Source organism: Drosophila persimilis, unplaced genomic scaffold (genome assembly GCF_003286085.1).
Source record: "Drosophila persimilis strain 14011-0111.01,24,50 unplaced genomic scaffold, DperRS2 tig00000002-arrow-pilon, whole genome shotgun sequence".
In the NCBI taxonomy this organism is placed as follows: domain Eukaryota; kingdom Metazoa; phylum Arthropoda; class Insecta; order Diptera; family Drosophilidae; genus Drosophila; species Drosophila persimilis.
The window spans coordinates 17357370-17369978 of NW_020825289.1; positions in this window are offsets into that span (position 1 = coordinate 17357370).

Below are 12609 nucleotides of genomic sequence, written 5' to 3' on the forward strand. Positions count from 1 at the left end.
AACTGCGTGGGTCGTGGGCTTTCGATGAAGCCGTCTACGATAGCTTCGGAATATTCATAACAATTCAGGGTTTAACTGAATTCCCCCACATGAGCTGCGCGCCCCATTCAAGAGTCTAAAATGTATGAGAACCGACCAAATTAAGTTCATTTCCAATTAAGCCAAATGCAGCAAGAAAAGCGAAAAGAAAACGTATAAATATAAGCGAAAAGGAGAGTAGACCCCATAGAAATGGGTTGGTCTCGACCGTAGAATGCTGTATACTGTGTAGCAAATTGAATTCGTGAAACGAATCCATCAACACCTTTCCGCTTCCATTTTCTCTCTGTATTTACAACTTCATTAAGGTCACTCTCTCTCTCTCTCTCTCTTTGATGTATGTTTCAGTTCCACATACTATTTATGTCTGGGCTGATCAAGAGAGCCCATCATACAGTATTAACCTTTGAGTACCCTGTAAGAAGAAACAAAAAAAGGAAACCCAAGCAAAAGCCATAAAAACAAGTGTGGAAAACACGCGGCAGCTGCCAGCGAGAAAAACAACCTTCGGCAGAGGTGAGAATGTTCGGCGGGGCTGCGTGTGTGCGCTCTCAAGAGGCGACAAATATGCACAGACACCACTTCCAATCCCACACACCGACACGGAGACACACCTGTTCACACATTAAAGCTGATTTGGCAGCTGATTAAAAATGAATGGCCAATAGAAGTGGCAACGACAGCAAACACAAGGCAACACATTCATTCAACAGAGAATGACAGAATGGCTTGGAAGGAGATATCATGGCGTATACGTAATGTCATACATTCTTCATTGCATTGGCTCTGTAAATTGCAATTATACTCGCAACAATGGAAACACTAGAAACACTAACAGGGGCACTGGACTATTCTATAATTAATAAACGAGTGCACTTTGACCCCAATTAATCATGTTTGATTTATGAAGGAGATGCGAGAGCTGCAGTTGGCGTTGCCTGGCACCCGGCATCCAGTCCCAGTCGCAGTCACAGTCACACAAGAGTCTCCCTTAATTGGGCCAGGCCAGAAGAGCCATTCGTTTGGCAAGAAAAACAGTCACCACGAGAACGTGGTGGGAAGGTGGCAGGGGAAAGGTGGCAGCGGGCAATTGCACTCTGCTCTTCAGCCCCGATTAAGCTATATTGGAGGCAAAATACAAGTATACGAGGATAAGAGGTAAAGGTAAAAGAATAATTGTATTTATAAATAATTGATGGCAATAAACGAAAGGAAGAAAACCCAGGCGAGAGAGAGCGGTAGACTGTGCAAGGGAAACCACAAATGAGCGTCATCGAGTGTGTCGATGTAACAATTGTTTCGCATTTGCTTTAGTGGCCCCCAAACGAAAGGTGGCCTATTAAGAGACTGAAACAGTGGAGACTCTCCAAGTGGCTCATCTGGATGTGCTTTTTACTATGTGCTGGCATATTATTATCCATGAAGAGGAGGCCTCACTGTGCCGCATTAATGTGACTATACAAACAATGCATTGATTCGCTCATTGCTTTAATTGACAACATCGTTTGCAGCTCGTATACGCAATCATTTATGCATGTGCCACTTTGCCCCATTGTAATTACATTGTAAATTTCCCCACAAAGGGGGCACCAGGCAGCAGTAATGACTACAAGGAGGGAACAAAAAACTCCTTTCCTCCCCACCACTTGACTCGACTCGTAAGAAGCTGTTGGCGACAAGCTTGTTAAACTGTAGCTACACCGAAGCAAAGACACACATCGAGAGAGCAACCTATACACAGACACAGACACAGACAGCAAACTATTGTATGTGGGCGTAGCCATGTCATTAGAGTCGCTTCGTCCACCCCACCGCCTTTTTCAAGCTCCTCCGATGGCACTGTGTTTACTCGCGTAAGATAAAACACAAACACTCTGATTCAATTGCAGCTCTGGAACTTTGCAACTGCATTGGCAACCACAATAACAACTTTGTTGCAACACATCCACGGCCCACTCCCCTTTGGAGCACCGAAAAACTTTCGGCCGCTGTCTGCCACTAATGCAGAATTTAAGAGAGCATAAAATGCCATGAAACGGCACGCACAAGTTAACAATCATTTAATTTCCATGTTTCCAAATAACAATTTCGGCCTCTGCTGTGTTCTCTGACAAACTGCTATTGCCGACCAGTTCTAATTGCGAATCGAGAATAATGGGTCCCGAATGGAGTGGAAACTAAGTATATATTTGAGCGCGTTGAACAATGATCGAATTTGCATTCCCAAAAAAAAGTTATTTCGGCAACTACACCTAAAAGTTCCGCGAACACACAGTTACAATTCGTTTCCATAGCAATTAGTTCTGTAGAACAGTTTTTACTCACAGTAATTAGTTCTGTGGAGCTGCAATGGTAAAATGGTATCGATTTATGGTTCACTAAATTGTAAGCTACAGGCTAAGCTAATTGTACCGCAGAAGCAGACAATCCGCAGGTCTAGAGATAGAGTACCAATATCTTGTAGGTCATGAAATTGTGGAAGATTGATTTCGAAACATCTGTGACTATTTCTAGAACTATAGAAACAAGTTGTGAGGAATAATTCCCATTAAGTTCGATAAAAGTCTTATAAATATACCTTCTTATATGGAGAGACAAGAAAATATGTATTTATTCAGTACCATAATGCCCTCTCCATTTAATGGGCAATGGCAATGGTAATGCCCCGGAAAACGCAGTCCATCTCCATCTCTGTAATTGCATTGAATACTCAGTACATTATTTACTCGATGCCATGCCGCCCGGTCTGCAGACCTGCAGTTCATTATGGGTTCCAATGTGAATTTCACATTGCCTAGGCACAATTTTTCGATTTTGTCAGTGTGGAGTGGGGGGGTGGATACGCGTAGACGAACTGCATTCATTTCATTTAGATGCGGTCAGGGTGCGGTGCTTATAGGAGGGGCTTTGGGGGAGATTTCTATAGTACCATGTACATAGTATGACTACATTGCAACAGCAAGAACAGCTGCACCGCTTTTGACGTTCCCAGACAACCACCGAATTCGGGGCATGTCCTCAGTACGAGCAGAGCAGCGTAGAGGCTCGAATTTATATTTTCATTTTCATTTAATTTTCATTTTATTGCATGATGAATGGGACAAGTGCGAGTGGCGCTGTTATTGTGGCAAAGGCTCACCCGAGTGAGTGTTGGTGCTTCTGTTAAATTGCGATAAATTTGTGGTAAGCACAGGCATAATTAATTGGCATTCAATGGTCATCGCTTCCCCATTAACTAGTGCACCGCTCCACAGATCGCTTTCAAAAATCGGGAACCCTATCCTGTATGTATTTTTCCTCTGTAGTATTATTATTATTATTATTGGTATGGTTATGGCGGTCATCAGTAGAACATGCTACACATCTAAATGGGGTGGAATTGGATGGTCCTAACTTCTGTTCCATATCGGGGCATTTGAATTTAGTAACTGATACACACAGACACACACAGGGGTCCAGCAACAGGAGATGAAGCCGAAGAAAGCCATTAGACAGAAAGAGAAGAAAACGTGAAGGACGGACAGAGAGAGAGAGAATAGCATCGTTTGTTGGCGAAATTGCCACAATAAATGCCAAAATGTGATTGTGGTTTAATAGTGCCGCTTCGACTTCGACTTTGACTTTGACTACCACTCACATAGTATCATACATATATGCACATATGTATCTGAACATTTATCCACATGTGCGTGGGTCTTGGCCATATGGGTGCCTGCACTAGACGGCACGTGCCAGTGGGAAAAAAAGGTCCCGAGCTCTCACTCTTTCTGGGTACAAAAAAACTCGTCTGACTCCTTTGACGACTTTGGCCTTGTCAGTGACCGAAATGGTGGCGCCTACTTTTCCAACATCTTTGCTCCACATTTTGTCGCCTTAAAGTGGGAGCGTATGTATGTGTATGTGTTTTCCATGTATATGTGTATGCAACTTTAATAGACTTTCTGTCTAAAGAAATTCTCATCCAACATGGAGCCTGTACTCAGGACAGCTGTCCTTCAGAGTTAGCTCCGACAGAGAAAGCTTTGTAAATATAGAAAGACATTTGTACACTGGGCGTAAAGACCTCAGCATTTCAACACCAAAAACTACCTATTCTAGACAACAATATTTAATTTTGTTCAATGTTCAAGTTATAGTCACCCGACATTAATAAATTTAAAATTCATTTCCCCTTCTATAGCAAGAAAAAGGCTTTATAAGTTAGAAATATGTATATACAGTTGTGCGGAAGAGCATCCATCTTTCGCTTTTTTCCCCACCACATATCCAGCTAAAAGTCATTTCTTCTCTACAGTATACGAATGTCGGCTGTCAATATCCATTGTGGTGCTCATAGTACATGGCTCTTGTCTAGCAAATTGGTTCAGTGGATTATGGTGCGGGTCTATGTGCGTGCCTCTAGCACCCTATCTCTCTCTCTTTCTGTATGTTTGTGTCCATGAGTGTCTGTCATTGTGTTGGTAAACGCGCCAGTCACATGACTTTGACAGCAACAAAATGGCGATCCACTCTACTCTCTCTCTCTCTCTCTATCGTTCTGTGTGTCCGCTCGTTCTTTAAGTGGTAAGGAAAAAAAAGGGAAATAATTGGACAAGCCTCTACCCCGCATCTATCAAATTCGAAATCTATCAAAATCTCGCTTGTGTGCACAATGAATCAAGCTGACTTTGGCTTTAAAAGGCTTTCCCTCGAATGGAACACCCACCCTCCAAATGAAATGAAATCGAGGCTCCACTTCACGCTCCATTCCATCTGCACAATTCACACACAGCCGTGTTAATCCACACTAATTTGTTGGCCATAATTCACTCCCATCAGCCGCAGTCGAAGCCAGAGCCAGAGCCATTGCCATATTCAGGTCCAGGGCCAAGACCAGGGCTAAAACATTTTCAAGCTGGTCCCTTCATCCCTTTTTCCTTTTGGACCGGGGGCCTTCGGTTAGTTTTCCCATTTGCAGTGTGATGGATATCATGGAAATTATCCTTTTTAATTGACAGCTGTTATGTGGATTTGGCCAGCCTCAGCATTAAGCCCTGATTACGCGCTAAATTTATTTCTTAGCCCCCCCTGCTCTTACTGTAACCAAATGAAATATCGCCAGAGATGGGAAATACCCGCAACCACTGACAAATCAGAGAAGGATGGCATGACTGAGATAGAGAAAGAGAGAGCCGCTTTTTATGGTCGTAAGTTCTTGTTCTTGAATTTCGGCTCGCAGCCGACGCGAAGGCTACCCTTGGAACAACATTAGGCCGGCCGTTCCTCTGGGTCTGTCTTCTTTTTCGAGGCGATACTATCGCTGGCATAATGAAGGACCCCTCCCCTCTCTTCATAGTGAAATCCGCATAAATATGGGGCAACGAATCAGCGGAACGGGTGGGGACAGCAGTGGAACAATGGGGACAACGATGGGCGGGCGGGGATAACTAAGCCAGGCGGCCTTACGTGCGCAGGATTTAATCGATGGACTTAGTTTATTGTTTTCAAATTGAAATTGCAAATTCAAAGCTCCTCTCCCATGATACTTGCCCTTGCCCACCCCTGCAAGACCTCCCCCCATTCCCTCGGGGGGAAATAAATTTTGGGGAAAACACCAGGCGACTCTCCCCCGCCCTCTCATAAATATTTCACATTTTCCTTGCTTTCTTTCAGTTATTAAATTCTGTAAGACCAAGAGAAGTATCTTCACGTTTTGAAATTTAACCTTTCAATAAATGGCCAAAGAAGGGCGCGACGTGGAAGAGCCACAGCTCAAAGTAATTCGAATCAAATTGCAAATCCAGAATCCCAGCAGGATTCGGTTTTTATGGCAAACCCCACAGCTCGGGCACACCTTTTGCTTTTATGGCAAAACAGGAAACTTTGGTGCCTTACGAGCAAGAATATTTTTGGCACAAATTTCGAATGTTGTATAAAAACTTTTGCTATTAAATGCAAATAGAAATTGCCTAGCTGCCAGCCTGCCAAAACAGGCAAGTTTTTTAGAGGAATTCATTTAGTTACAACATGTTGTACCGAATAACTGGTGTTTCAGCTCCAAGCAACTAAAAATACGGCGAAACAAAACTCCACAGAACTTACTTTGGCAGCAGGACCAGGATCTGGAGTTGACCGACCCCCGCGGACTGAATAGAAAAATTATCCCTGGAAATGATGGGGGCAAAAATTATCCGTAGCTTTTAACAGCTAAAGCAGAAATAATCACTTCTCATCTACGAACAAGAGAATAATAAAAAGTTTTCACCCAAACTATTAAACAGAAAAAAAAAACTTTTCCTTCTTTCTTTTTGGATTGTACAAGTATCAACTCTGTCAGAACTTTTGAAAGGCACTTGCCACTTTATGAAATGTGTACTCCACCACACAGTACATGCATTCATAAGGCTGTGCATGAATTCACTACGATATTATTCACAGTGTATGATCTTATATGCCTTATCTTCGTTACTATGCTGGTCCGTAATTCTTGTCATTTGAATATTCTTTTCCCTCACAGGGGATCATAGGCTCGGGGCGATAAGAGAACGTCGAAGGTGATTGTTAGGGTTGCCGAGTGGGAGTGCTAGTGTCAGGAAAATCGCGTTTTAGAAAATATTTTGCATGGGAAGAAATCAAGAAAGTCGAGATTTGAGCGGTTAGAAGAAAAAAAAGTGCTGACAAATAATAATAGAAACCCGACACTATATTATTTAGACCAAGAACCTTCAGATTAACAGAAAATCTATCTATTTAGATGCATAGTCGAAGGACATAAGTCCGTATATACCGTGCGCCCAATGATTGCTATTACCATTTGTCTTGTTTGCTTCCTGCGTCTGGTGTGGGATTCAGAGATTACTGCAGGGAGTTGAAATATTTCACTCGAAGGCAGAGAAAGGATGTGGCTGGCACTGAACTAGGAATTTATGGCCAAGTAATATTTCAATTTGCCAAAATGTATGCGATGACATTAATTTTGCTTTGTTTCTGCTTGCAATTTTGTATTCAATTATCACAAATGGAAAAACCATAGTCACAGAAACCGTTTACGAAAACTTAAGAGAAAATATCCCCTGCTTCAGAGACGCTTTTGCTCTCTGTGCGGCTGCGCAGTGGACACGAATGGAGCTATTTCTCGGCTGTGGCCAAATGAGTTTAACTAATTTCAATGCACATTTATTACCTGCCTCGAAGTAATTAGAAATACCAAGGGTGTCGTTCGAGTCCGCGTTCCGTAGCTGTTCTGTGTCCTTGAAAGTCCTGCATCCTGCCGTCCTGCCGTCCTTCATCCCCTTGCAAACTCTTCTCCGCTCCTCACTACCTCAGGTAAAACCGGATGAAAACTTTTACATTTTTCTATCAATTTTTGTGGGCAAAGTCCCAGGGAAAGGTAGGAGTATAGGGAATATATGGGTGTGCTTCTGTCTGCAGCAGCTTCAGGGCTACATTGGCGATGAAAGTTTTACCAAAAAGAAGTAAAAAACGAAAAGATGAGAATTTTTGTCGAGTTCGGTTCGCCTTGAAGGCTCTTGGAAAGTCCCCAGACCCCGACTAATGGACGGACCTAACAAGCATACGCAACGTTTCCCACAACACCTTCGAGGCTACGACAACGTGTGCAAAATTAAGAGCTTAGTCCAACACGACCTTAAGTGTCAATTCATTGAAAATTTATAATCTTGGTTTCTTGGCTATTTCTGGCTGATGCTATAAGTTCTTTCTCCGCCTTCGCTTTCAGCCATTCAGGCATGAATGTATCCCAATTGACTTTATTCACATGTTTATTTTCTGTGGTTTTCGGTTCGTTTTGCTCGGCCTTTTTTTGGACTTTGGTTCAAAATAAAATTGAATTTCCTTTAGCATTCAAATTTATTCGTTGTGGTCACTGAGAAATGCAAATATTAGTTTACAATTTGGATAAACAGCAGTGCTCGACAATTAAACCTGCTGTTGTGTTTTCACAGAAACAAAATGAGCATTTCTCTTTCAGAGAAGGGAATAAAGTATATATGTTATTCCACAGACCATAGACCTCCCCACGAACAGTAAATCGCTCTGATGCAGCAACGACAACAACGGCCAGCCTGACTGCCAAAGAGCACCAAAGAAGTTGCCACTCGACTGTCGCGCTCGGAGCACACTCCAGCACAAAGGCCCTGGGCTGAAACGCGAGGTAGATAGCGAAAAAAGTTGTGGAAAACTAATAAAAATGCACCAGCCACCTCTGCCAATGCAACTTATGCAAATTTATTGGAAAACGGTTCGTTATTTTTTTTTATACCTAGTAGCCTGCCTCTGCGGCAGTGAGGTATTCTCTTTTTTGCTTCATGCCTTTGAATACCCTTTGCTGACGGGTGCCTATCGAACATTGACGAACTTTGTCACATTAATACTTCAATTCTTCGCTTGGATCGTATCTGACAGATATGCCTACTTTCTTTCAGGGCATTTCTCCGCCCATTGTCTAGATATTTTTTCCCCCTGCCATTCTGCATTTTATTGTTACCTGGCGTTCTGCACCGCACAAAGAACCTTGCTTATGAAATGGCCTTTTCCTGATGCTGTTTACAAAAATATTCTGAGGAGGAAATGGGATGATGCGGAAAGAAAACTCCCACCCGTGAGATATGCAAAATTTCCACTTTGACTTTTTGCATTTTTGAAGACGCAGCTGCAGCTGTGCTGTGCATGGGAATCCGCCTTTGAGCCAGGATAAAATGCCATTAATCAAGTTGATGCAAGCTGGGCAGACAACACCAGAGCCAGAGCCAGAGCCATTTGCTAAGTTCATTGTTCCATGTTGTGCCATCATTAATTTGTTGGCCAATTGTTTGCTTTAGCTTTGGTTTTATTCGCTATTCAGCAGAAGAAATGTTTACAGCTTTTGGCCTTTGTCATTCCGACCATTTTCCGGACTAGACCAAAAACTAAACGTATTTGTACGGGACTGTAATTTCACGTTCTAATATGAATTGTTTTGCCTTAAGCTGCTTAAGCGAATGCCTCTGCAGGGGAATCCCTGACGCTCTGGCGTAATTAATTATAACGAAATGAATTTATTTTACTCCTTTGTGAGGCTTAGATCTATCCAATGTCTTGGAGATGCTGTCAAAGATTTCTTTTGGCGATAATGGTATAATATGTTGAGTTTCTTCGCCCAACTTCGGAGGACAATCTCTCGATAGCTGGTCTTCTGAGAACAGCATCGACTTCAATGCCTTGTCATGCTCTGTCATGCTCATGTCGTCCTCTACCAATTGTAGCCAAATATGTCCCCCTTCCTCTCCCGCACTCACTAACATTTTTATCAACGTTTCGCTTCAATCATCCTCTCTGAGTGAGACGTCTGGCAGTACGCACTCTTTAACCCATAGAAGTACTGGAATAGGAGAGGAAAATTACAATTGGAAACAAGGCATATAAAGAAGGAGGATAAGCAGTAAGCAAAAGATCATACATTGAGAATAATCTTGCAGTCAAATCACCAAAATACACTAATAATATTCTTAGGATCCAACAATTGCACACAACTTTGTGGAAGTTGCATGAAAATGTATTTTCTTTCTATTTCAAATCAATGTCTTGCTTTAATTGGGTTTTCTATTTTGTTGCCAATTGAGATCCAGCCAAATAACCGTATTTTGTGATGGACTCAGATGGGGATGGGGGAACCTGGAATCGGTGGAAACTACGGCCTACAGCTAGATTGGTCGGGTTAGACGACGTATCCGACATGAACATAGACAAGGACATGGGTACGGACACGGACACGGACACGCTAATTTGCATAGAGCTCACACACAGAGAGTACGAGAATCGAAGAGAATGTTGTAATTTAATTAGCTGCCACTGCCCGTGCCACTGCCCGTGCCACTGCCACTTCACTCAGCGGTTGGAATCCGTTGTTGGTGCCTAATTGAAATTACCTGCACTAATAAACAGTGGCGGGGAAAATTGAGTGGAAGCCAACTGCATTTGTCTGCCATAGATCTTTGATTCAAATTTCACAACAGACCAGCAGCAACAGTAAGCATCCCAGGGCGCTTTAACAGAAAACAGGAAAATACTCTTCGATGGGAGGCATGGCATCAATCAAACCATTAGAGTACATCGAGTCTAGTCTATTGTGGAAGTCTGTTGCTCCTAGCGTAACAACGAATAAATCACGTAAAGCTGCACACTGTTCCGTAACTATTCATCAAAGGCAGAGCACCTTCCGGAATTAGTTCCACGGGAAAGCACTCCTCCAAGTGCTTAGCAGCCCATTAAATTATCATAGAAATTCAATTATAGCCTTCCATCTCTGGCTCTCATTAAATCCATAATCTTTTTTGGGACAAAGGTAAATGGGGATGGGAGAAATATTTTTTAATGGCCAGCTCGTAAAATTTCACGTATTCGTCCCAGGTATGCGATCGATCATAATACAATTTTTGATATCGTTGTTAAGCCCGCGGCGAGCATAAAACTCACATTATACTAAATATCTAATGACCGAAAAGTATGCAAACCGAAATTTATACGGCTGTCGTCCTCGTCCTGGCTGGAAATGGCTGCAGCGTGCTCCATTAACAACGGCTCTATATAGATGGATATGGATGCAATGCCATTCTCCGAGTGTGTTTCCAACGATGTTCGAAGTGATGAGAGAAGTATGCTATTAAAATTATACCTTGCTAAGAGGCGAAATTACAAGCAAAGTTAACAAGAGCGACTGGGCGCATAAAAGTTTTCCATAATAATGAGTTTTTCCCTTCCAGCCCAGCCCTCACTGCCTACTCCATCCATCTATTTAGCGCATTAAAATTGTTCAAATGGATGGAAGTTTTGGAAGCTTTTCGTTGACTGGTGACCAGCTTTTCAGAGTGTCATTGACTGGGCGGGAGTCACTGGAGTTGAGTGAGTTTTCATAAGCCGTTTAACGATCTAAAAAGCTGTTGTTGGTTAAAAATTGACTGCAGAGAGAAAAAGGGAAAGAAAGAGTGACCATAATGAGCAAGAGTAAAGTCCAGGCTGATTACTTATCATAACGATTGAGGGTGAAGGGTGAAGTGATAATTGGTAAACAGTGAAACATTGAAACATCGTCAGAGAAATTTAATCAATTTACTGAACTTTTTTCAGTCATCAACATATGTACATATATTTCTATATATATTTCTAGGTAAGAATTGCAGAATTCGCCTGCAAATTAATGATATTTGAGGAATATGTCTGTGTTGCTGCTATATGGATTATATACATTTATATATTTTCAATATAAAATGCCAGCTCCCTCATACGTTGGCTGATATTTAAGCAACGTAACTTAAAATAATCGCACTCATATATAATCCGAGGCATGCAACTTTCAGATCCCGTGCCAATGCCACACCACACACATCCTTCGTTTACTTATATATGTGCATGAGTCTGCTTCTTAGCATAAGTAATAAATGTACTACGCCGCATGAGAGAAATCGCTTGGAATGGCAGGAAAATAAATTATCGAACTTCGATTTCACTACTTCGCCCTTTCAGGCATCCTGCCACACTGCCATACTACCATCGTGCCATCGTGCTGCACCCCCACGCTCTAGTTTCAGTTTGTATTTTATGATTTTGTGCGGTCTTCCGTCTGGGTCTGGGGCTATATACTTGTAAAATTTATATGTGAAAAGAAAGAAGGCCCTCTCGCTGCATCCAGACGGGTTCGTTCTGTCGGGTCGCTTTCCTTTCAGTTGCTAGTTTCAACTAAATTTAACTTAAATAACATACATATTAGTGTATTTAATGTGTCTCTGGGTTCGTACGTGTGTGTGTATGTGTTTGTGGGTCTGTATGTACTTGAGTAACCTGAACCTATGAAGGGGATGACTGAAGGGCTGACTGGGAGGCTCTTGGGGCTTTTGAGGTTAGGCAAATATTATTATTTGTCTGCGTGTTAGATTTCAATTCCAACTTGGGTCCAGCAAGGTCATATCGCTAAGCGCTTAGGCACACACACACACTCTTACACCAACGGTATTCGTAGAGCACAAGGGTATATTCGTAGTTTGAATACTTGTATTAATTAACGCTGTAGACTAGTATGTATTGAATAATTATGATCTAGTTTCTACTTCTTTAGATTTCATTCTTTGGAATCGCTGGAAGGTGATTTCGCCTATTGGGTATTTAGTAGTCGACAGGTTTTTGACATGTTCAGTCTTTGTGTTTTTTTACAAATTGAACAATTGGACGGAACGGAGCCAGCTCTCAAGGCTAACAAATTGAGCGATGTCGCATGCAGTCGAGTCGAATTCAATTTGTGTTGCATACTTAGGGGGATATTCCCACGGCCCCACACAGCTACTATGCTTATATGTGTCTGTATGTGGTTGGGTCCATGTCAGGCAAACGTTCAACACCGTCTCATTAATCATGCTGGCCACACACGCACACTCTCCACATGGAGACAACATGTGACCTCTTTCTTTGTGTGTGTGTCTCTGTGGATTGGAGCTTTATTCTCTTACTTTTTTTGTCGTTTTTTGATTAAAATTCAACTTTTGACTCGTGCATTGTAATGGCTGACATCATTTGCTTGCCACTGCTGACCACCTGTGCCAC